Source organism: Moschus berezovskii, chromosome X (genome assembly GCF_049115385.1).
Source record: "Moschus berezovskii isolate FMDL1 chromosome X, NW_MosBer_1.0, whole genome shotgun sequence".
Taxonomy (NCBI): domain Eukaryota; kingdom Metazoa; phylum Chordata; class Mammalia; order Artiodactyla; family Moschidae; genus Moschus; species Moschus berezovskii.
In genome coordinates this window covers 27806182-27832554 of record NC_142488.1, presented here as the reverse complement: position 1 = coordinate 27832554, position 26373 = coordinate 27806182, and the positions used below count along the sequence as shown (strand labels likewise).

The 26373-nt window shown below is 46.4% G+C and overlaps 1 protein-coding gene and 1 pseudogene across 2 annotated transcripts in view; one reads left to right on the top strand and one right to left on the bottom strand.

The window, feature by feature from the left end:
* Nucleotides 1-1065: 1065 nt before the first annotated feature.
* Nucleotides 1066-26373, top strand: part of LOC148773254 (melanoma-associated antigen B4-like) — a 46586-nt gene continuing 21278 nt past the window's right edge. The window contains exons 1-2 of one of the 2 annotated variants that reach the window (XM_088833587.1): nucleotides 3677-3813; nucleotides 4679-4895. The gene's annotated coding sequence lies outside the window, so the exon portion shown is untranslated. Of the gene's footprint in view, nucleotides 1179-3676; nucleotides 3814-4678; nucleotides 4896-26373 lie in introns of those variants that run through there. The other variant, XM_088833588.1, reaches the window with a different exon arrangement.
* LOC129535079 (protein Jumonji pseudogene) lies at nucleotides 1680-5371 on the bottom strand (annotated as a pseudogene).

Here is a 26373-nt window from a genome sequence, read left to right as displayed (position 1 = left end):
GGGAGGGGTGCAGAGCAGCACTAATAAATTAAAACGTCAGACCGTATAAGCCATAGGCAGAAGTTCACCGTCCAAAAGAGGGCCAATACACAGCAACGCCATAGAAACCGGACAAGCACACTGGAAAACACGACTCTGCTCATGTCACTGTTAAATAGGCCAACACAGTTCAGTCTTTGGCAACGACAACCAACAGAGTATACCACAGGATGCTGCGGACAGCCCCACCAGCCAGCTCAGTGCAACACGGGCAACTGCGGGATCGGTGAATCCAATTATGAAACAAAGAACAGCTTGTGAAAACAGTTTCCCTTTTTTATTGCACACATACTGTACACACAACCCGAGAAGGGCAACAGCTACTCCATTATTATTTTTGTTGTTGTTGTTCAGTAATGTAAGCAGCACTTATTATAAATGTTACAAGAAAAACCCTGTAAGCATCCAGTCCACCCGATGAAGAAACGGAAGTGCTAGGCTTTTCTTCATCTGTCCTCGCACCCTCCCCTCCCCCACCCAGAAAAAGGCTCAAGTATTTGAAACAATTTACAGGCGTATGTACAAAAGGAACGGGTTTGTTTTTTCTTTTTTTCTTTCTTTTTGTTACAACATGAAGAGAAAAAATAGACCAGATGAGCGCAGATGTATTTTCACATTCAAAAAGAACCGCAGACCTCTGAGTGGCTCTAGATGTGATCACCAATGAAACAAATTTAAAAAGAAAAATTAATGCTGACCTGTGAAGGTGGAAAACAACAAAGAGGTGAGATGAAGATGGAATGTTAGAAAGACTCCACATCCATGACAAAGAAGCACTTCCGGCTTCAATCACTTTTTTTTTCCTTTTTTTTTTTTTTAAGGATGCTATTGAAGGGTTTTTTGATAAAGTAGCCAACAGCACCAAAAAGAACAGAATAGATTTCCTAATGAAATCAGGCACAGGTTTCTCTCACGTGACCCCTCCAAGGCGGGCAGTCTTTTTCTTCTCTTCCTCTTTCTCTTTAAACAGATGCATAGTTAAGCGCTGGTGGTGGCTCTGACCTCCTCATTTTGCCTATGGTTAGGAAACAACGTCTGCCTTCAGCTGCCATAACCGCCCAAAGAAACAAAATGGGGATTCTCCGGTTTTTAACACTGACAAACTCATCCTGCATATGACAGAAGAAAAGACAGCCAAAGTAAAGCCATTTCTTTCACGTGGTTTCTTTTTTTTTTTTTTTTGGTGTGTGTGTGTGTATGTGTCTTCTATCCCTTTTCGTCTCTAGAAAAAAATCTGCTCACATGACTGATGGTTTTAAAATTTGTTCTCCAAACCTCAGCCTCTTCAAACATGAGTTAAAAAGCCTTTCCCCCCAACAATTACAAAAAAACAAACACAAACAAACCAAAAAAACTCAAACAAAAAGGCTTTTGTCAGCCACAAGGGGCGATAGCCCCTCAAAGGTTTTAAAACAGTGAATATACGGCAGTTTCAAAAATCTGGCTGCTGTATCTAGGTATTCTAAGTACAAAGAAAAGTTCAACAGTTTAATGCTAAAACAAAATTAGTTCTCTAAAACCAGAAGAAAATCTTCTTTAGAGCTAGTGCAAGGACAGCTTGTATCCTACAGCAGGTACTCTAAACTAGACTACAATAATTACAAAGTAACGTCTATCCCTCGCCCACGGCACTGGCGTCTTCAGGAGGAAGCGGGCCTGGAGGGCAGCACGTCCACCGTGGCTATCTTGCGGGGCCCTCTTTTTGGTGTGGGTTTTCTGAGACAGTTCTCAATGCTGCCATTTTTACCAGATACCTTGCCACAGATCTGATTGACCAGGCTGATAATCTGTTCCTCGTCGTAGCGGTACATGAGCTTCAGGCCGCGGCAGGACTTCTGCTTCTCCATTTGGCACAGCGCACACTCGAGGCAGAAAACCACGTTCTCGTTCTCCTGCACGACCATGGACAGGTAACACAGGTGCTGGCACACCTGGCACCTCCTCTCCGAGGTCTCCAGCTGCAGCCACTTCTGAGGCTGCTTCTTGCCGTCGGGCGCGGTGCTGCTGCTGTCGTGGCTGCCGTAACGGGCAGAGAAGTGGAGGCCGGCCTCGAAGAGCTGCCGCCGCTGCCACAGCTCCGTTTCCCTGAGCTCATCCAGAAGGGCTGAGATGGTACTGAGAGTGGGGCCGTTTTCCTTTTTTGCTTCCGCTTGTGCGATCTGGTAGAGTAATGTCTCCGTCGAGAATGGCTTACCTATATGGCGATGCTTCATCTCCTTGGCCGTCTCGAAGCCCATGCTCGTCCACTGGGTGGTGGCGAAGTGCACGGTCTCAGAGACGCTATAGCTGCAGCAGACTTTGGACACGAAGGATCCCGGGAAGCGGACGACGAACTGGCCGCTCTGCTGCACCGTCCTGTGCACCTTGATTCCCTCCCTGCACAGCACCTCCGGGGAGATCAGGACGTTGCTCTTGAGCATCTGCAGACCGGGGGTTCCATTGGCTTGCAGCAGAGTGTGCACCACGTCCTCCAGCCTGTTCTCCTCCTCAGCAGGAATGCAATACCAAATGTAGTCAGCACCCGTGTGTAAGTGGTCAGTGTAAGGGAGGTGGTTTTGGTCTCGAGACCAGCATGAGGTAGAAAAGACCATGCCAATATTCAGCCAGGGAAGTGTCACTCCAGGTACGGCACTGAGCTGACGCAGGATGGAGCTTGTGTTATTGGGGAGGACAGTGAGGTTCCATCCGTGACTTGAAAATGGTTCCACTTCCCCACCGGGAAGCCGCTGCCGTGGGTGTTGGCGTCCATCTTGCCGCAGTGCAGGCCCACGTGGTAGTCCTCCTCCACGAGCCTCCAGTACTCTTGCTCGATTTCAAGCTGGTGCGGGCTCCTTGCTGAAGCACATGTTCATGATAGTTCTTGCTGTTCGGTAAAAAGTCGTGAAAGAAACAGACCTTCCCTTGTATATACGCTTGTGGAAGTCGCTGAGGATGCCCTTGTCCTTCTCCTCCTCCTTCTTCACCACCTCCTTTTCCTGAGCAAAGAGTCGCCGCCGGCCCGTCTTGAGCTGCGCGGGGCCCACCTCTTCCAGCTTGCTGCGGAAGCCGTTTCTGTGGGCCATGCCATTGATGAGCCCGTTCTGGGGTTCGAAGCGGGGCAGTGGGCGGAAGCGGTGGTAGTCCAGCTCCGTGTGGCCCTCCAGGGGCCCCTTGTGCCGCTCCAGGCTCTCCTTCTCCATCAGCACCTCCTTCTCCAGGCGCCGGCGCTCCTCGGGGCACAGGGAGTCGTAGGAGGGCAGGTACTGGCAGTAGGCCTCCTGGAGCTTGGCCAGCTGGTCCTGGGCGGCTCTGGGGATGCGCAACATGTTTGCGAGTTTGTTCCATTTTTTAAGGTCTGTCACCTGCTGCATGCCGCCCATCTCGTTAATCAGCCGGAAAAAGCAGGCCAGGTCGAGCTCACAGCCTCCTATGAGCGAGAACTCGTCCATGGTGATGCCCTGAGATCTGAGGTGCTTCTTGATGCAGCCCAGCCGCTGCGCGTTGGGGCCCCAGCGCCCGCCGAGCTTGTGGATATGCTGGATCTGCGTGACGAAGCGCATCTCTTCCTTGAGCTTGCACTCGGGCCGCCAGCCCAGGGGCGGGATGACCCTGCACATGCCGAACTTCTCCACCTGCGGGCGCACCGACTCGATGTAGACGAGCGGGTCGTGCAACTCCTTGGCCGACGGCCGCAGCACGGGGATCTCGTCCATGGCCGCCCACCCGGCCCTGCCGGCCTCCTCCTCTGCCTTGGCTGTGCCCTCGTGCAGCCGGGGCAGGGGCTCCGATTGCCAGGTAGAACGATGTTCACACGGGGCGCCGCCGTCCGGCTTGCTGTGTGCTTGTCTGCCCGGCGGGCCCTTGCCGGCTGCGGCCCGCTTGGGCCGGTTCCTCTGCAGGCTCCGCTCGGGCGCCTCCTTCTTTCTTCCCGGGGCCCCCGAGCGGCGCCTTCTCGGTGGGGCCCCGGGCCGCCTTCCTGCCGGGGCCCTAGGCGGCGCTGCCCGCGGCCCCCTTCATCTTCTCGGCGGCTTGTCGGCCCGGGGCGCCTCCTGCAGCCTCCGCTTGGAGCTCCGGAGCCCCTCCCGCAGCTGCCGCTCCCCCACCTCCTTAGTGCGCGACTTTGGGTTCAACCTGCCGCTGACCTTGAGGCCATTGACGGCGGGCCCGGTGGACTTGGACGCCCCCCTCCCCCGAGGGATAGCACCTGTTTGTGGGCTTTTGCATTGCTACTTTCAGTGTTCCCTGAGATTGTGTGGTTGACAGCGGAACTGGGCTTGTGATGATGGGGTTTGGTTTCCTTGACCAGTTCTCTCTTGACCTTGGTGTATGTGACAGTTCCCTTCGTCAACGTTGCGGTGTACTTCACAGTTTTGGACGGTGAAGGGCTGACTTCGCCCATCTTTTTGGCACTGGTTGCACTTGTACCCAGAGATGACATTCGGGTGACTCCGTTGACCTTAGAAACCTGTTTTCGTAAGTCCTGAGCCGACGGACGCAGAGGCTTGTGGTGGTGGTGAGCGGCGAGCCCCTTGGCCAAGGAGCCTTGGACGGGGCTGCGGGGGGTGGCTCGCGGACGCCTGCTCCCTCCGGGTGTCGGCCCGTGCATCGCTGTGCTTCTCCTTCACCAGAGTGGCCTCTTCGCTTTTGTGTTTCTGAACAGGGTCCTTCTCCGGGGACGACCTGCTGGAACCATTGAAAACATGTCCATTTTGAACATGCTGGTTGGTTTTTCCTTTCCTGGGGGTTGACTGGCATGAGATGAAGCACTATTCGTGGCTGTTTTGACGTCTTCTGTCTCATCATCTTCCTCCTCCATGTCCTGAGAGAAATACACTATGCTGTTGGGCAGCGCAGGAGAACCTCGAAGGCAGAGAAAGGTAAGAAAATCTTCTGTCTTAGGATTCCTTTTAGAGAGGTCAGAAGTTTGAGTAGCTAGAGGGGGTAGCCATGGCTCCACTATCTTGACTGGAGTTGTGCTGGGACTGTTCGGCTGGGATTGAGCAAACTTCCCTTGTGCTTGCAGCCTGGGCCTTGTTTTTCCTTGACGGCCCTTCTTCAAAATCAAGAACTAACGTCGTTGCTAGTCGAGGACTTTGGGATGCATCGTCCTTCTCATTCTCTGACTGCTCTGATGCTGGTCCTAATCCCTTAGACTGGCCATTACCAAGGAGCCTGTCCCGGCCTTCAGGTTCCCTGGAATGCCTTCCCCCTGCTGCCTCTTCTGGGCATTCTTGAACTCCTTCAGAGACAAATAAAGGACTTCACGTACCACCCTTTCTTCTGACCATGGAATCCCATCACTGTCATCGTATTTCTTCTGGATGATGTTCCTCTTGGGTCTTTCCTTGCTCATTCTGAGATCCACATGCTGATTACAAAAGGGGACAATTGCTTCATGAATTTAAAGCTGTCAGAAATTTGAAAAAAAAAAATATCCTGGTGGTTTTTACTGTTGGTGGTAGCTGATCTTGTAATCCGACTTTTCTTCCTCTTTCCCCAAAGCCCAATTCACCCCTCGGCCTCCACAATGCACCAACAATTCTATGTTGGATACTTAAAGATTTTCTGAAAGGGTGGATGTTACATTAATTGTTCTTGTTCCTCCCCACCTCCAAAAAAATAAATGAGTAAATAAATAATGAGGGTAGGAGGAAACACTTTGGAGGTAATAATGGACATGTTGTAGGCATATATTGTAAATATGGATCACAAGCAGGGGTACCCACCATCCAGGCCTTGGACTAGCACCTCCTGTAAGAGCAGTAGGGGCATTTAGATTAGAAATACAGTTCATAATATATGTAATGTGCTTGAATTGTCCCCAAACTATCCCCCACTCCCAGTCTGTGGAAAAATTGTCTTCTAAAAAAGCAGTCCCTGGTGCCAAAAAGGTTGGGGACTGCTGAAAGAAGTCAAAGCAGGGGTGAGGAGGGCAGACAGGTGGAGGTGAAGGCAGTGTAAATGGCCTGTGGTGAGGCAGTTTGGAGCCTTGTTGTTCAGTCATTGTCATGTCCCACTCTTTGTGACCCCATGGACTGCAGCTCACCAGGCCCCGCTGCCCTTCACTATCTCCCAGAGTTCTCTCAGACTCATGTGCACGGAGTCAGTGATGCCATCCATCCTTCTCATCCTCTACTCCCCCTTCTTCTCCTGCCCTCAATCTTTCCTTCCAGCATCAGGGTGTTTTCCAGCGAGTCGGCTCTTTGCATCAAGTGGTCAAAGTATTGGAGCTTCAGCTTCAGCGTCAGTCCTTCCAATGAATATTCAGGGTTGATTTCCTTTAGGATGGACTGGCTTGATCTCCTTGCTGTCCAAGGGACTCTCAAGTCTTCTCCAAGACCACAGTTAGAAAGCACCAGCCTTCTTCTATTTGGCGCTCAGCCTTCTTTATGGTCCAACTCTCAAATCCATACATGACTACTGGAAAAATCATACCTTTGAATATAGTGACCTTTGTTGGCAAAGTGATGTCTCTGTTTTTTAATACGCTGTCTAGGTTTGGAGCCTTAGGAAAACGCAAAGCCATCAGTGAGAGGTCATTTTAAGTGAAGTAGCCGTGGGCTAGAGAGACAGTGGGAGTGGTGGGCATGGCCAGATCCTCAGATGGAGGGCCTCAGAGAGTTCAAAGTCTCCCGGACTAGTGACCTTTACCCTGGGTTGAGGGAGCCAGAGACCTTTCCATTAAGAAGGTACTCAATTATTTTATCTTGTGTGTAACTGGGCAAAATCTAGGCAAGTTCTAGGTTTTTTTGTTGGTACTTAAATATGCGGACATCTTTTTTTGGGGTGTTAGTTCTAAAAGGTCTTGTAGGTCTTCACAGAACCGTTCAACTTCAGCTTCTTCAGCGTTGCTAGTCAGGGCATAGGTTTGGATCACCATGATATTGAATGGTTTGCCTTGGAAATGAACAGAGATCATTCTGTCGTTTGTGAGATTGCATCCAAGTACTGCATTTCGGACTCTTTTGTTGACCATGATGGCTACTCCATTTCTTCTAAGGGATTCCTGCCCACAGTAGTAGATATAATGGTCATCTGATTTAAATTCACCCATTGCAGTCCATTTTAGTTTGCTGATTCCTGGAATGTCAACGTTCACTCTTGCCATCTCCTGTTTGACCACTTCCAATTCGCCTTGATTCATCAATCTAACATTCCAGGTTCCTATGCAATATTGCTCTTTACAGCATTGGACCTTACTTCTATCACCAGTCACATCCACAACTGGGTATTGTTTTTGCTTTTGCTCCATCCCTTCATTCTTTCTGGATTTATTTCTCCTGATCTCCTGTAGCATATTGGGCACCTACCGACCTGGGGAGTTCCTCTTTCAGTATCCTATCATTTTGCCTTTTAATACTGTTCATGGGGTTCTCAAGGCAAGTACACTGAAGTGGTTTGCCATTCCCTTCTCCAGTGGACCACATTCTGTCAGACCTCTCCACCATGACCTGCCCGTCTTGGGTGGCCCCACACGGCATGGCTTAGTTTCATTGAGGTAGACAAGGCTGTGGTCCGTGTGATCAGCTTAGCTAGTTTTCTCTGATTATAGTTTCAGTCTGTCTGCCCTCTGATGCCCTCTTGCGACACCTACCATCTTACTTGGGTTTCTCTTACCTTGGACATGGGGTATCTCTTCACGGCTGCTCCAGCAAAGTGCAGCCCCTGCTCCTTCCTTTGGATGAGGTTGTCTCTCCTGACCTTGAACTTGTAGTAATTCCTCTCGGCCCTCCTGCGCCCGCACAGCCACTGCTCCTTGGACGTAGGGTTGCTCCTCTCTGCCTCCAACACTGACCTCAGGCGTGGGGTGGCTCGTCTCTGCTGCAGCCCCTGACCTCGGGCGTGGGATAGGTCCTCTAGGCCGCTCCTGTGCCGTCGCAGCCTGGTGCTCTTGGTCACCGGCCCTGACCTTGGCATGAGGTAACTCCTCTGGGCCGCGCTTCTACACAGACCTTTGCAGCCACTGTGCTTCTGAGAAACCGCCTTCTTGAGACCTATATGCAGATCAGGAAGCAACAGTTAGAACTGGACATGGAACAACAGACTGGTTCCAAATAGGAAAAGGAGTACATCAAGGATGTTTATTGTCACCCTGCTTATTTAACTTATATGCAGAGTATGTCATGATAAACACTGAGCTGGAGGAAGCACAAGCTGGAATCAAGATTGCTGGGAGAAGTATCAATAACCTCAGATATGCAGATGACACCACTCTTATGGCAGAAAGTGAAGAGGAACTAAAAAGCCTCTTGATGAAAGTGAAAGAGGAGAGTGAAAAAGTTGGCTTAGAGCTCAACATTCAGAAAACTAAGATCATGGCATCTGGTCCCATCAGTTCAGTTAGTTCAGTTCAGTCGCTCAGTTGTGTCTGACTCTTAGCGACCCCATGAACCACAGCACGCCAGGCCTCCCTGTCCATCACCAACTCCCGGAGTACACTCAAACTCATGTCCATCGAGTCGGTGATGCCATCCAGCCATCTCATTCTCTGTTGTCCCCGTCTCCTCCTACCCCCAATCCCTCCTAGCATCAGAGTCTTTTCCAGTGAATCAACTCGTCGCATGAGGTGGCCAAAGTATTGGAGTTTCAGCCTCAGCATCAGTCCTTCTGATGAACACCCAGGATTGATCTCCATTAGAATGGACTGGATGGATCTCCTTAGAGTCCAAGGGACTCTCAAGAGTCTTCTCCAGCACCACAGTTCAAAAGCATCAATTCTTCGGCGATCAGCTTTCTTCACAGTCCAACTCTCACATCCATACGTGACCACAGGAAAAACCATAGCCTTGGCTAGACGGACCTTGGTTGGCAAAGTAGTGTCTCTGCTTTTTAATATGCTATCTAGGCTGGTCATAACTTTCCTTCCAAGGAGTAAGCGTCTTTTAATTTCATGGCTGCAATCAGCATCCGCAGTGATTTTGGAGCCCAAAAAAATAAAGTCTGACACTGTTTCCACTGTTTCCCCATCTATTTCCCATGAAGTGATGGGACCAGATGCCATGATCTTTGTTTTCTGAATGTTGAGCTTCAAACCAACCTTTTCACTCTCCTCTTTCACTTTCATCAAGAGGCCTTTGAGTTCCTCTTCACTTTCTGCCATAAGGGTGGTGTCATCTGCATATCTGAGGTCATTGATATTTCTCCCGGCCATCTTGATTCCAGCTTGTGCTTCTTCCAGCCCAGCGTTCCTCATGATGTACTCTGCATATAAGTTAAATAAGCAGGGTGACAATATACAACCTTGACATACTCCTTTTCCTATTTGGAACCAGTCTGTGGTTCTGTGTCTAGTTCTAACTGTTGCTTCCTGACCTGCATACAGGTTTCTCAAGAGGCAGGTCACGTGGTCTGGTATTCCCACCTCTTTCAGAATGTTCCACAGTTTATTGTGATCCACACAGTCAAAGGCTTTGGCGTAGTCAATGAAGCAGAAATAGATGTTTTTCTGGAACTCTCTTGCTTTCTCCATGATCCAGTGGATGTTGGCAATTTGATCTCTGGTGCCTCTGCCTTTTCTAAAACCTGTTTGAACATCTGGAAGTTCACGATTCACATATTGCTGAAGCTTAGCGTGGAGAATTTTGAGCATGACTTTACTAGCATGTGAGATGAGTGCAATTGTGTGGTAGTTTGAGCATTCTTTGGCATTGCCTTTCTTTGGGATTAGAATGAAAACTGACCTTTTAGAACTAACACCCAAAAAAGATGTCCTTTTCATTATAGGGGACTGGAATGCAAAAGTAGGGAGTCAAGAAACACCTGGAGTAACAGGCAAATTTGGCCTTGGAGCACGAAATGAAGCAAGGCAAAGGCTAATAGAGTTTTGCCAAGAGAATGCACTGGTCATAGCAAACACCCTCTTCCAGCAACACAAGAGAAGATTCTACACATGGACATCACCAGATGGTCAACACCGAAATCAGATTGATTATATTCTTTGCAGCCAAAGATGGAGAAGCTCTATACAGTTAGCAAAAACAAGACCAGGAGCTGACTGTGGCTCAGATCATGAACTTCTTATTGCCAAATTCAGACTTAAAGTGAAGAAAGTAGGGAAAACCATTAGACCATTCAGATATGACCTAAATCAAATCCCTTATGATTATAGAGTGGAAGTGAGAAATAGATTTAAGGGACTAGATCTGATAGAGTGCCTGATGAACTCTGGACTGGTCCCATCACTTCATGGGAAATAGATGGGGAAACAGAGGAAACAGTGTCAGACTTTATTTTGTGGGGCTCCAAAATCACTGCAGATGGTGATTGCAGCCATGAAATTAAAAGACGCTTACTCCTTGGAAGGAAAGTTATGACCAACCTAGATAGCATATTAGAAAGCAGAAACATTACTTTGCCAACAAAGGTCCATCTGGTCAAGGCTATGTTTTTCCCAGTAGTCATGTATGGATGGGAGAATTAGGCTGTGAAGAAAGCTGATCGCTGAAGAATTGGTGCTTTTGAACTATGGTGTTGGAGAAGACTGTTGAGAGTCCCTTGGACTGCAAGGAGATCCAACCAGTCCATCCTAAAGGAGACCGGTCCTGGGTGTTCACTGGAAGGACTGATGCTGAGGCTGAAACTCCAATACTTTGGCCACCTCATGCGAAGAGTTGACTCATTGGAAAAGACCCTGATGCTGGGAGGGATTGGGGTCAGGAGGAGAAGGGGACGACAGAGGATGAGATGGTTGGATGGTATCACCGACTCTGTGGACATGAGTTTGAGTGAACTCCGGGAGTTGGTGATGGATAGCGAGGCCTGGCATGCTGTGATTCATGGGGTCGCAAAGTGTCGGACACGACTGAGCGACTGAACTGAAATACGTGGAAATACTGGCTATTTAGATGAAAGTGTAGCTGGGAGGGAAGATACTGTTCAATGATAAAAATTCTAAAAACTTTGAGTTACTTCCAACTGTGAAAGATTCTACCTCAAGCACCTTCTATTTTATATCCTCTGGTGTGAATGTTACATGATTGTCCTTGCTGGGCAACATTTTATTTCACTGTGATTTCCTTTATCTTGGAGTTTGGGTAGTGTGCTGGTGTTCAGGGGGCTAGTGAAATAGCATGTGAGACAACTGACCAGCTGCAACTGCTTTTGCCTCCTCAAATAATTTGTTGATTAATCACACCTTGAGTCATTTTACAAAGAACTGCATGTGTCCAAGAAGGAACACATGACCTCAGGATGAACTCGGAGCCAAGATCTTTCGTCTGCAAAACTCAGAGGAGAGAAATATTGCCCCGAGGGACATTTACAAAGTGAGAAGTCCTTCAGTAAGGAAAACCTGGCTTCCAGTAACCTGAGTAGCTGAAATGGACTAATTGAAGACTAACCAATTCGCTTCCAAGTTAGAAATTCCCCTGACCCCTTAGATTTCAGTAGCTGCCCTTGTGGCTCAGCTGGTAAACAATTTGCCTGCCATTCAGGAGACCTGGTTCAATCCCTGGGTTTGGAAAATCCCCCGGGGAAGGGGAAGGCCACCCACTCCAGCATTCTGGCCTGGAGAATTCCATGGACTGTATAGCCCGTGGGGTCGCAAAGAGTTGGACATGACTGAGAAACTTTCACTTCACTTAGATTGCACCCAGGCTGCTGGATTGAAGAGAGATTTGGAAGCTTGCCTCCTGCACTGGTCAGCCTTGCAGTAAATCTCTTTTCTCAAAAGCTCTTGCCATAAGTATTGGCTTCTGTGCGCATCTGTCGGTGAGCCCATGTTCAGTGAGTTTGGGCAGCCCAGTTGAGATTTAGGACTTGTGACCCTCTGCCTGAAGCACTGTAACCCCTGGCAGAGTGTGGGTTCTCAGCACCCACCCTGAGTGGCCACCTCGACTGAGTCTGTCTAGTCATCTCTCGGGTTCTTGCTTCCTCGCTATGGCACTCCGGGATCCTCAGGCCGCTTTCACTTTTTAAAAAAGAAACAGCTCTTGGATAAGACGTCTTTGGGGTGAGTAAACTCATTAAAATGTCCCTGTAGCTAAATGTACTAAATGTAGTTAAAATGTGCCCGTAGTCTAGTAATCTTGTCAGGACTGTGGGTTAGAATGGATGAGATGGTTGGATGGCATCACCAATTCCATGGACTTGAATTTGAGCAAACCCCAGAAGACAGTGAAGGACTGGGAAGCCTGGCGTGCTGCAGTCCAAAGGGTCACAAAGAGTCGGACATGACAGGGCGACTGAAGAATGACAACAACACTGTGGGATAGAGTCCCACCCAGGGGAGTTTATTCCATTGGGTTAGAATCCTAAGGCTACCACCATGGGTTAGAGACCCACCCCAAGAGGACAGTGCAAGAGGTCAGAGCTGCTGAGGTACTCAAAGGATTGGGTTAGAGCTCCGAATACTGGGTTAAGTTCCCAGGCCCTTGGATTTACTTGCCTGTTTGTCTGTGTCTGACTGTTTTATGGGTTGGGATTGAGTAATAGGAGTTGGCTTTTGGTTGACTGTGACAAAACTTTATTAAACCTGATATTAATGAGGGTCCTCTGAATCAGGAGATAAAACACCTTGCTCCTGGACTGGAAACCTTGCTTTATGGAGGTGATGCAGTTTTTCCCACATGCCTAAGGTGATGGCCCAGAGGTGTTGTTACAGGTGGATATTCTATTTAAAAAAAAATGGAGATTTGTTGATTTATAGTCTTGTGTTGGTTTCAGGTGTACAGTAAAGTGATTCAGTTACACATATATTCAGTTTTTTCCAGATTCATTTCCCAGATAGGTTATTACAGAATATTGAGTAGAGTTGCCAATGCTATATAGGAGGTCCTGTTCAGTTATCTGTTTTCTATATTGGTTGTGTGTGTATGTTCATCTCAAGCTTCTAATGTAACCCTCCCACCAAAGTTTCCCCTTTGGTGATCATAAGTCTGTTTTCAAATTGTGTGAGTGTATTTCTGTTTTGTAAATAATTATATTTGTGTCCTTAAAAAAATTAGATTGCACCTATGAGCAATATACTGTGGTCTTTGTCTGACTTAGTTCACTCAGTATGACAATCTCTAGGTCCATCCATGTTGCCGAAAATGGCATTATTTCATTCTTTTTTACGGCTGAGTATTCTTTCATTGTATTTATGTATAGCATCTTATTCATATGTTGATGGACCTTTAGGAGGTTTCCATGTCTTGGCTATTGTAAACAGTGCTGCAATGAACATGGGGGTGCTTGTTCCTTTTCAAATTATGGTTTTCTTCAGATATAGTCTATTTTTTTAAATTTTATTGGAGTAAAGTTGATTTACAATGTTGTTTTAGTTTCAGGTGTATAGCAACGTGATTCAGTTATAAATGTACATATATTAATTCATTTTCAGTTTCTTTTCTCATGTAGGTTATCAAAGAAAATTGATTAGAGTTCCCTGTGCTATGCAGAACATCCTTATATATAGTGGTGTAAGTTTACCCCAAGCTCCTGTTTTATCGTTACCTCACTGTGTTTCCCCTTTGCTGCTGCTGCTGCTAAGTCGCTTTGGTCGTGTCCGACTCTGTGCGACCCCATAGATGGCAGCCCACCAGGCTCCCCCGTCCCTGGGATTCTCCAGGCAAGAACACGGGAGTGGGTTGCCATTTCCTTCTCCAATGTGTGAAAGTGAAAAGTGAAAGTGAAGTCGCTCAGTCATGTCCGACCCTTAGCGACCCCACAGACTGCAGCCTACCAGGCTCCTCCATCCATGAGATTTTCCAGGCAAGAGTACTGGGGTGGCTTTCCCCTTTCGTAACCAAAATTTTGTTTTCAATATCCATATTTCTTTCTGTTTTGTAAATAAGTACATTTTATCACTTTTATAAATTAGATTCCACATATGAGGGGTATATTGTCTTCGTCTGACTTACTTCACTTAGTATGACAATCCCTAGGTCCATCCATGTTGCTGCAATATGGCATTCTTTCATTCTTTGTTATGGCTGCGTAATGTTCCTTTGTGTTTATGGACTACATATTTATCTACTCCTCTGTTGGTGGACATTTAGGTTGCTTCCACATCTTGGCTATTGTAAATAAGGCTGCAGTGAACATTGGGGTGCTTGTACCTTTTTGGAATTATGGTTTTCTCTGGATATATGTGGAGAAGGCAATGGCAAGCCACTCCAGTACTCTTGCCTGGAAAATCCCATGGATGGAGGAGCCTGGTAGGCTGCAGTCCGTGGGGTCGCTAAGGGTCGGACACGACTGAGCGACTTCACTTTGACTTTTCACTTTCACACATTGGAGAAGGATATGGCAACCCACTCCAGTGTTCTTGCCTGGAGAATCCCAGGGATGGAGGAGCCTGGTGGGCTTCCGTCTATGGGGTCACACAGAGTTGGACACGACTGAAGTGACTTAGCAGCAGCAGTAGCTGGATGTATGCCTGGGATTCAGATTGCTGGATGTTATGGTAAAATTATTTTTCTGTTTTATTTTATTGTAATACAGTTGATTTATAATGTGTTAGTTTCAGGCATATAACAAAGTGATTTAGTTACACCTACACATATATTCATTCATTTTCAGATTCTTCTCTCATACAGGTTATTACAGAATATTGAGTAGAATTCCCTATGCTATACAGTAGGTACTTTTTGGTTATTCTGAAGCGACTTAGCAGCAGCAGCATTATACATAGTAGTTGTGTATGTGGGCTTCCCAGGTAGCATAGTGGAAAAGAATCAACCTATCGATGGAGGAGACACAAGAGAAGTGTGTGCAGTCCCTGGATTGGAAAGATCCCCTAGAGCAGGAAATGTCAATTCACTCCAGTATTTTGGCCTGGAAAATTCCATGGACAGAGGAGTCTGGTGGGCTAAAATCTATGGAGTCATGAGGAGTCAGACACGAGAGTTATGTATGTCTCTCTCAAGCTCCTAAAGTATCCCTCCCCCAACATTTTTCCAGCGGTAACCACAAACTTGTTTTCGATATCCAGAAGTCTGTCTCTGTTTTGTAAACAAGTTCATTTATGTCATTTAAAAAAAATTAGATTCCACGTATGAGTGATATCATATGATATGTCTTTCTCTGTCTTACTTTACTTAGTGTGACATTCCCTAGGTCCAGCCATGTTGCTGCAAATGGCATTATTTAATTCTTTTTTATGGCTGAATAATATTCCATTGTATATATGTACCACATCTGCTTTATTCACTCCTCTGTAGATGGATATTTAACTTACTTCCGTGTCTTAGCTAATGTAAATAGTGCTGTAATGAAGATTGGGTGCATGTATATTTATGAATCATAGTTTTTTCTAGATACATGCCAGGAGTGGGATTACTGGATCATATGGTAACTCGATTTTTAGTTTTTCAAGAAACTTCCATAATGTTCTCCATAGTGGCTGTGTCAGTGTGCATTCCCACTGAGAGTGCAAGAGAGTTCACTTTTTTCCACACTCTCCATCATTTATTATTTGTAGATTTGGGGCTGATGACCATTCTGCCTGGTGTGAGGTGATACCTCATTGTAGTTTTGATTTTCATTTTTCTGATAATTAGTGATGTTGAGCATCTTTTCATGTGCCGTTTGGTCATCTGTATTTCTTATTTGAAGGGGTGTTTATATCCACTGCCCGTTAATGACTGGATTGTTTATTTGACAGAGTGTATGAACCTTTTATATATTTTGCAGATTAATCCATTGTTGTTTGGTTTATTTGCAAATATTTTCTCTCATTCTATGAGCTTTCTTTTTGTTTATGGTTTCTTTTGCTTTGTGGAAGCTTTTAATTTTAATTAGATGCCCCTATTTTTTTTTCTTTTTATTTTGATTACGAGGTAGATCAAAAATCATTGCTAAAAGAAAAAGAAATACTGCTGCAATTTATGTCAAAGACTGTTCTTCCTAGGTTTTCCTCTGAGAGTTTTATAGTGTCTGGCTTTACATTTCAGTCTTTGATCCATTTTGAGTTTATTTTTGTGTATGGTGATAGAGAATGTTCTAATTTCATTCTTTTCCATGCAGCTGTCCAGTTTTCATGGCACCACTTATTGAAGAGACTGTCTTTTTTGGTTTGTTGGTATTTTGTTGAGGATTTTTGCATCTATCTTCCTCAGTGATATTGGCCTGTAATTTTCTTTCTTTGTTTCCTTTTTTTTTTTTTTGGCAGTTCTCTCGTTTTTCTATCAGGGTGATGCTGGCCTCATGGAATGAGCTTGGGAGTAATCCTTCCTCTGCAATATTTTGGAAGAGTTTGACATGGGTCGGTACTAACTCTTCTCTAACTATTTGATAGGATTCACCTGTGAAAGCATCTGGTCCTGGACTTTTTATTGGAAATTTTAAAATCACTGTTTCAATTTCAATACTTATGATCGGTCTGTTCACATTCTCTATTTCTTCCTTGTTCAGGCTTGGAAGGTTGTACCTCTAAGAATCTGTCCATTTCTTCTAGTTTGTCCATTTTATTTGCATATAGTTGTCTGTAGTAGTCACTTATGATCCTCTGAATTTCACATGAGTGTATTCTTACTGAAACCAGCCCTGATCACCTTGTTGTGGTGAGGGCAAAAAGGGAGAATGAGGGAGTGTAAAGCAGGAAAATTCTTCCCCACCCCCAGAAGAACGTACCTTGAGCCTGGGTTAAAGGAATTTTATACAATTGGACACATTCTGGTGTTTCCTCACTAAAAAGTCTAGTCCTCTTCTGTATCAACCAGAATAGCAGAGAGTTAGCTTGAATTGCTTTTATGTTTGTGTGTGTGTGTGTGTGTGATGTTAAAATAAAATTTTACCAGGAGAAACAGCCACTGGTTGTGATGTTAAGGCCATGGGCTACATAGAGGCTTGCTCAGACATCTAGATTTGCTTGTCTGTGATCTCTGCTGGAGGGATAAAATGTTTTGGTCATCTACAAGAAAGATTAAACCACAACATGCTCAGAAACGAGGTGAGGAAATTGGTGTTAAATGTGTGTGTGCCTGAATTGCTCTCTGAAACTAAGCTCTGACTGAGTTTAAAACAGCTTCCTCTTTCACTTTCTTCGATGTGATGCAATGCATCTTCCACCATCCTCCTCATGGCATATGTTTTTCAAGGTGGAGAGTGAGACAGAGCCTGAAATTCCATAGGACCTTTTTAGCAGACAAGCATGCCCTCAGCACATGGCGGGGCAGAAATATTAGGAGCCTCTGACCAAATGGGCTCCAGTCTTGGAACTGGTGGAACAGATTCTTTGGAAGCTGGGTAGCACGCATGCCTCTCAAGCTACAGTTTGACAGCCACAAATAATGGAAAACTTTTCAGGGTTCCTTAAGTGAACCCTCAGATCCAAGCTGGTCACCTGAGACTGTCTATTCCTTTTAGTGGCTTCTCCAGAGAATTCATACAGCCACGGCTTCCCAGAAACCAAACTAGGAGATGGAATTTGGTCCTAAATTAAGGGAGATGCCTCTAGTTTACTTTTGTTTCCTAGAAAGGAACAAAGTGCTCTGAGCCACAGATAGACAAGCCCTGAAGGCTTTCCTACAGCTCCCATGAATGCAAGGGTTTTCCAGGGGAAGGCAAAATTTCTGCCTCATCCAGAGACCTCAAGTTGCTGATAAGAGTGCTGGTTGATGTCGGCTGCAATCCATGAAGCCTGGGACTAGGCAGCAAGCATTGGTTAAAGGCAGTTGGTTTAGGCTCTCTGCTGGCCAAAATGTAAACTATTTTGAGCACCACAGTGGAAAAAATCGGTCAGTCAACTGCAGAGCTCAGTTTGGGCTGATGAGTGGCCAGGAAGAGCCAAGACAGCTGACCAATTAGTAATAAATTCCATCCAGGCACCAAAACCCCAAATTTAAAGCAATAGCCTGTAAAGAGACGGGTGAAGGAAATTAAATCTCTGATAATTACCTTTCTTAAATACCAATTAATCCAACCTTGTCAAAGCTTAGATAATACTCTAGTCTCGTTGGTACAAAGATTTGAGACCTGGGGTTATCATTTTGTACAGAATTGAGGATGATTTCCCTCAAGATTGAAGAATGTACAAAGAGAGATGGGGGGGGGATTGAAACATAAAATATTGACCAATTAAAACTTGTTTTGCTTCCTTAAAACAGGTTGTTGGTTAATGAGACCGTGAGTTATTTTTAGGGACAGCACCGGGCATGTGCGAAAAAGAGCCCCTGTCTCCAGGATGACCCCCAAACCAAGAGGCTTCAGTCTGTGGAACTCAGAGTAGGAATGTTGCCATGGAAGAACTGTATGAAGTCCTTCAATACGGAAATTCTGGCTTCTAGCAGCATGAATAGCTTACATGAACTAATTCAAGACTACCTTCCAAGTGTAGAGTTCCCTGCTGCTGCTGCTGCTGCTAAGTCGCTTCAGTCGTGTCCGACTCTGTGTGACCCCATAGATGGCATCCACCAGGCTCTCCCGTCCCTGGGATTCTCCAGGCAAGAACACTGGAGTGGGTTGCCATTTCCTTCTCCAATGCATGAAAGTGCAAAGTGAAAGTGAAGTCGCTCAGTCATGTCCGACTCTTAGTGACCCCATGGACTGCAGCCCGCCAGGCTCCTCCATCCATGGGTTTTTCCAGGCAAGAGTACTGGAGTAGGGTGCCATTGCCTTCTCCGGCAGGCAGAAAGTAAACCGTTTAATTTTACCCCAAACTCTGGATTGAGGAGACAGATTTGAGAGCCCTGCCTCGTGTCATCTTGCCATTCCACCTTGGAATAAAGTTTTTCTCTCAAAAGCCTGTTTCATAGTATTGGCTTCTATGTGCACCAGGCAGTGAGCCCTTGCTGGGGAACACTAGTGACTGATAGGCTTGGAATTAGATTCCTCTCTGAATTCCTCTAGATCCTACGCTGTTAGACTCCTCTTGACCCTAAGCAGAATGTCTCTTGGGATAAAAGTAAGGACTCTGGATATATTCCAATGCAGTTCTTTAGGCACAAAGCCTTGAAGGCTACCTCAGTAAATGACAGCAATAAGGAGGAGAAACAGATGATAAGGACAGTAAGATCCTCTCTCTGTGCAGTGTCAGATAACCTCAATCAGAATAGCACAAAACCATCTTGGACTGCTCCTTTCCTTTAGAAGTGTGCGCATATCTCAGATATGGTGACTGGGGTTCTCAGTTCAGTTCAGTCGCTCAGTCGTGTCCGACTCTGCGACCCCATGAATCACAGCACGCCAGGCCTCCCTGTCCATCACCAACTCCCGGAGTTCACTCACACTCATGTCCACAGAGTCGGTGATGCAATCCAGCCATCTCATTCTCTGTCGTCCCCGTCTCCTCCTGCCCCCAATTCTTCCCAGCATCAGTCTCTTTTCCAGTGAGTCAACTCGTCGCATGAGGTGGCCAAAGTATTGGAGTTTCAGCTTTAGCATCAGTCCTTCCAATGAACACCCAGGATTGATCTCCTTTAGAATGGACTGGTTGGATCTCCTTGCAAAAGACTCGGGTTCTAGATCACTGCAATAAAGTGAATATTGCCATAAAGTAAATCACAGGAATTTGAGGGATTCCCAGTGCTTATAAAAGTTGTTAACCCTATTGTACACCTGCTGGAAAATGTCTAAAAATTATACATACCTTAATTTTAAATTATACAGTTACAATGTAACAAAGAGAACTGATCAGAGCACCATAAGAAATAAAAAAAGGAAAGAGTTTAAAATATTTAAAGAAGTAACGAAATGTGGCACAGCGACCCCAAGTGAATGTACGGTTTTGGGCAAATAGTTAGGTAGACATGTTCAATGCAGGGTCATCGTAAACTTTCATTTAGTAACGAAACACAGTATTTGTGAAGTATGATTAAGTGAAGTGCAATTTTTAAAGGTATGCCTATCAGTCAATTAAAACAATTCACATAAGAGTCTGACTATCCCTTTTTTAAAAATATTAGTTTGTTTTAATTGGAGGCTTATTACTTTACAATATTTTGGTGGTTTTGCCATACATCGACATGAATCAGCCACAGGTGTAAATATGCCCCCCCATCCTGAATCCTCCTCCCACCTCCCCAAAAGGACGATTCAGCATTTTTCTCTCAGCACACCCCATCGTGTCCCCTGCCTTCTCTGGCAATTCCCCACCTCACCTCCAGTCTGGGTCATGAAACTGTAAGGTTTGCATTAGGGACACTTCTCAAGATCTTACAGGCATGTGCTGTTCTCCAGGAATCGTTTAATCTAAGAGATGGACAGAATTTGGGCCCCCATCATTGAGGACTGGAGAGACAACCACGCTAAAATACAGGTCATTCAGAGACCTGCCCAAGCTTGCTCTCAGGCCCAGAACGCCCAGACAGGACACTCCCTCTTATAAGCCTTGTAGTCTCTCTCTGAGGTCACGGTCTCAGTCTAAGAGTGGCCTCAGTTCAGTAGAGGGAGAATCTCGGGTTGGAGGGTCAGGTCCCAGGACTGGGCAGGACCATGGTGAGGTCCCTGAGTGAAGAACGAAGTATCACTAGACCCACAAATGAGGAGGCTTTACAGACCCCTGCCCTATTCCAGAGGCTCCAGGCAGAGATACAGGGATGAGAAGCCTCCCATTTCTGTCTGGCCTCAGCGAGGGAAGGGCTTTTCCTATCAGGATGGAACCCCAGTTCTTAGGAGGGGGGCGTCTTGGCCATCACCACCAGGAAGCTGAGGACCACGAGTGCTAATGAGAGGGTCGCTCCCTCCAAGGAGGAGGACTCACAGAGTGGCGCTCCCCTGTCGAGGAGAGATGCTCAGAGAAGCGCCCTGATCCCCCACTAGGGACTCGGGGAGGCGAGGGCTTGGTTTGGGGGCAGGAGGACTCAAGTCCGTAGGGCGAAGGGTCCCGGGCTCTGACAGCCGGCATGGTGAGGACCCTAAGGGAGGCCCCAGGGACCGCTGAACACCGAACGACGGGGTCCCCACCGAGCCCTGCCCCTGCCGTCATCCCTCAGAGATCAGGCGCAGGGCAGCCACAGCCGGAAGTGACTCCGCAAAACTTCCGGGCGCTGGCGGAGAGCTGGGACTGCTGTTCAGTGCGTTCGTGGGGCTAAGAGTGGACTCCCAGGACTGACCTGAAGGCAAGGTGAGGACGTGAGTGTGGACTCACGGGACCCTGCCCCTCCTGTAACAGAGAGAACCCCACAAAGTCTCGCCTCTATGGTCGGCAGGGGTCGGTTCCTACAACTCTCTGGGCTGACCTCTTCGGTATACCTTGATGTAAGACATTCTGTGAGGTGAGCGATTACTTGATTCTGTAATGAAGGAAACCTAGCCCCTAACTCCAGTCTCCGGGAGAGGCCGATGCTCACGAGGCATGGGGCAGTGAAGATGGCAGCACAAGGCGGCGCCCGTGCGCTCAGTCCCCGGGCTGCTCCCCTGCCGAACTCTGCGAGGTGAAGCTTTGTTTGGAGGCTTGTGGACACGGTTCAGTAAAGGGAGGAGGGGCAGACTCTGATAGGGACGAAGATGGGGACTCTGAATGAGGACTGTAGAACAGCCCGCCAGGCTTCTTCCCCCCAGCCCCACCCCTTCTCTCAGCTATCGGAGATCCTGGGTATCACAGCTTTGAAAGGGGAGGACGAGCGGGCCCAAGCCAGTGGATGCCCCAGTGTTCCTCCAGCAACTCTTCCCACACCTAAAGAAGCTGAGCCAACTTCTGCACTTTGTGGCTGAAGATAGCACTCAGTGTTCTATAAGTAGGAGAGAACTGGGCATCCCAGAGGGTGCACAGTGTATCCTTCCTTGGGGTTTGTGTTCTGTATGAGGAATTTAGAGATAAATCTGTGTTTTTATGTTCTTGCTGCTTTTCAAAGGTTGCTCCTTAATGAAAGCTTATAATCTAAGTGTTCGAATGACATCAGTCACACTTGTTGTTTGTCGGTCTTAAGGATAAGAGTTTTTCTGTTATGTAAAACAAGTGGGAAAGCTTCCATTTTATTTAGTAAGCTGGTGCCAGATACCATGGCATCAGAATATGTTATTTCCTTCAAAATATGGAAAAATTAAGCAGTGAAATATGTGGGATCTAGAACTAGAGGGAAAGTAAGATGGACAGTATTTGGTTTCCTCATCTTTTGTAGTGTGTGTTTTACAAAATTATAAATGACAGCGTATGCTTCGTTAATTCAGAAATGTAGAATTAAATTCCAAGAAATTCATCCTCATGCTCACAGGCGCCTTTATTCCCTAAACATTAATTGAGCCTCTGCTCATAGAATACTCCATGCTAGTAGTACTTGGAGAGCTGGGCAAAATATCTATCCACGGACCATACAATTATAGAGTCAAGAAGCAGCTGTCATGTAAAGAAAATGGTGATATGACAACAGTCAAATGTGAAATCCCTGATGCAAGTTAGTGGTGGGCCTTGGGAAAATATAAGTCCTTCAGTTCAATTCAGTTTAGTCTCTCAGTCGTTTCCGATTCTATGTGACCTCATGAATCACAGCACGCCAGGCCTCCCTGTCCATCACCAACTCCCGGAGTTCACTCAACCTCACGTCCATCGAGTCGGTGATGCCATCCAGCCATCTCATTCTCTGTCATCCCCTTCTCCTCTTGCCCCCCAATCCCTCCCAGCATCAGGGTCTTTTCCAAGGAGTCAACTCTTCGCATGCGGTGGCCAAAGTATTGCAGTTTCAGCTTTAGCATCAGTCCTTCCAATGAACACCCAGGACTGATCTCCTTTAGAATGGACTGGTTGGATCTCCTTGCTCCAAGGGACTCTCAAGAGTCTTCTCCAACACCACAATTCAAAAGCATCAATTCTTCAGTGCTCAGCTTTCTTCACAGTCCAACTCTCACATCCATACCTGACCACTGGAAAAATCATAGCCTTGACTAGACGGACCTTTGTCCTTCAATGGGAAGTAATTATAAGTTGAGTGCATGGTGGGCTGGAAGAGGCTGTGGTAATCCTGACCACGGACCAGGTTCTCACATGGTGGGCCCCATAGTTTAAAGACAAAGCCTGGGATGGGAAACTCCCCTAACAGTTATAGGCACACTTCACTCTGTTGCCCTTTCTTTATTGAATTTCACAGGTACTGCTTTCTTTTTCGTTGTTCTTTTTCTTTAACAAATTGAACGTTTGTGTTAGTCAGCCTTGCTTCCAGCAAGTCTTTCGGCACCATGTTTCCAACACCATATGCTCACTTCATGACTGTGTCCCATTTTGATAACTCTTGCAATGTTCACACCCTCAACAGCAAAAATGATGGCCTCTGCGAAAGCTCAGATAATGGTTAGCATCTTTTCTCTTTTAGCAAAGAGGTGATTTTATTTAAGATATCTATATAGTTCTGAGGCACAATGCTATTGCCCACTTAATAGCCTATAGTATAGTGTAAACATAAATTCTACGAGAGCACTGGAAAAACATAAAACTCAATTGTGATATGGACTTTCCTTTGGGGGTTGACACCCAAACCTGCAGTATTTTCTGAGTCTGCCTGTGCTTTGGGATTGTGAGTAAAATCATGTGAAGCTGGCATGGAATGTGTCCTGTGCTCTTAATTTCCAGTACAGGTAAACATTGTGCAGATTAGATGTTTTATTCATGTTGACTTCTCTCTATGGAGTTTCCCAGAAATCAGAGTGGCACTCCCCTGTGTTGGGATGATGCCTTCAAGCTGATGGACTGGTGCACTCTGCCTTTGGTGGTGGAGCCAGAGCCCACACCACTAAAAAAAAATAATATTAATACTTCAAGTTATCGTGACTGTGATTTGGCAAACAATAGGGAAGGAATAGATCCTTGTGTGTGGTTAAATGAATGAAAGTTGGAGTGGTTTATAAAAAAGGGCACACGAGAGATAGGTAAGTTTGGTGCCCTGGAAACATTTTGGAGCTTTGTGTTCCATCCACTGAGGATGTCTGCCTCATGGTGACCTTCAGTGGCATAGTCTTAACTGGTATACTAGTTTTCCTTGCTAACCAGGATTTTTCTGATAGAGGGTTCTTGCCCTAGACCCCTGCTTATTCTTTGACATCTCCTGGGTTGAAAATTGAATCACAGTGTAGTGGGTTTAATCACCGGGGGAAAATTGATCACAGTAAGGATTGTCATCCTTGACAGCCTCAGGACAGGACAGGCATAGGGCCAGGCATTTTACAGGCATTATTCTCAGTCCCCAAGACAGAACTTCTGAAACCCATTTCACAGGTGAAGTAATTGAGGCTTGCAGAGTTTGGTAATGTTTTCAGTTTCACACAGTTCTTAAATGACAGGGTTGGAAGGAGACTCCTGGCCTAAATAAGTCTGATGCCCACACTTTGCCATTCCTCCTAGCCTGAGGCCAACGTTGTGTTCCTTCATTTGCCTTACTTCTTATCGATTGGTCCAACATGTATGTCAGGTGATAAAAAGGAGAACTCTGTGCCCAAAACACTGGATGGAAATATGTAACCACAGCAATAAGTATATCAAAATAATTGAGAAGTCTGAATACAGCAGAGAAAGGTAATATTTAGTGACAATATAATCATGTACATATCCAAAGTCAGAGAACCCAAATGATCAGTGGCCCAGAAAATCATGCTGGACAGCCCCTTGCATTTGGAAGTTAAAACTGTTCAAAGAGAAGTTCCATAAAAGGTGAAGTGTGGCTAGTAAAGAGAAGGGGTAGCTGAAGGTGTTTTATCCTTTCTGAACACATCCATCCTGCGTTGCTTACAACTTCCCTCTTTCACATCACTCCTGGGACGGGAACTCGGTCTCTGAAGTGTTTTCAATATGGAAACGGGTCAAGAGGTTGCAAGATTGTGGCCTTGCCCAGGAAGACTTTTAATAAAGAAACAGGAGCCAGGAGGAAGAGAGGCCCTTACAGGTGGGCTGGGTAGGGCAACATGCCCCAGGCAAAGTTCTCAGCCTGAGCAATCGCTCACTTAACTTTCAGGGTTCTCAGGGACTTGTGACTCCCGCCTAGGAGGGTGCCCAGGTCAGCAGACCTTTATGTGAGGTTGGCCGGCTCAGGTCAGTAGAGAGAAATATTTCTAAGGTGTGCCAGGAGGAAGGAGGGCAGCCCTGCCAAGCCCACAGCAGCAGACACCTCATGGATTCCTCCCTGTTGCCATGGCAGATCCTTGTAAATATTTGTCAGATGGCCTCATATCCTTCTCGGCGGTAACAGAAAAGTGATGAGCTTGATTTGAGGCGGAGGTCTCAGGACAGCAGAGGGGGAGCTCTTAGGCCTTCACCTGAGTCAGATTTGGGGTATGGAGTGAGCACCCCCAGTGGGATCACCATCATATGCGTTCTCAACCTGCCTGAGGCAGTTGTCAGTCATGGCATGGCAGGTGTGGTCTAGCGATGCCCCCCTCACATCCTTTTGGATCTCAGGAAGTGAGAGACTTTCTCTGAAGAAATGTTCTCAGATCCACAAAGAGGGGAGCCTCGGGTCCTGCCCGCATCCAAATCAAGCTAACTGAGGATTGGGGGACTCGCACTTTTGAATAGGAGTAAGAGGGCCTGCCCCCTGCACTCAAGACTGCAATCCCCAGGGAAGAGTGTGGGACTGAGCCACTGCCCCAGGCCCAAAAGTTTTTTAAAATTTACTTTTTTAAAGCAGTTTTATATTCACAGCAAAATGGAGCAGAAAATACAGAGTTCAAATATGTGTTCTTCCTGGACACGTGAACAGCCTCCCCCACTGTCAGTGTCCCCCAGCAGAGTGGGCTGTTTGCTACAATCTAGGAAGCTACTTTAGCAAACAAAGTCCTGACCTGGCACACTTACTTGCTTACTTGCGTTACCTTCATTCTTGGTATTGTACCCTCAGTGAGTATAGACAAATGGATGATGACTCGTGTCCAGCCTTATGGGCTTCCCTGGTGGGTCAGTGGTAAAGAATCCACCTGCCCATGCAGGAGACATGGGTTTAATCCCTGGATTGGACGACCCCCTGGAGAAGACAAAGGCAACTCACCGAGTATTCTTGCCTGAGAAATCCTGTAAACAGAAGAGTCTGGCGGGGTACAGTCCATGAGGTCGCAAAGAGTCGGGCACGACTGAGTGACTAAATAACAACAGCACCCACCCCTGTAGGGTCATACAGAGCGGTTTCACAGCAGTAGAAGCTCTCTGTGCTCTGTTCATCCCTCTCTCCCTGCTCCCCAACCCCTGGCATCCATTGGTCTTTTTACTGTTTGTATAGTTCCGCTTTTTTCCAGGAGTCATGCAGTTGGAATCAGGCAGTGTGTAGCTTTTTGAGATTAATTTTTCTTTAGTAATACACATCTAAGGTTCCTCCGTGTCTTTTCACGGTTTGAAAACTTATTCATTTTTAGCACTGAACAGTATTCTGTTACTTATCCCATTACCTGGCGAATGACACCGATGTTGGTTTTTAAGTTTCGGAAAAAAATATGAGTTAAGCTGCTATAAACAACTGCATGCAGGTTTTTGTGTGGATGTAAGTTTCTAGCTCGTCTGGCTAAACACCAAGGAGCATG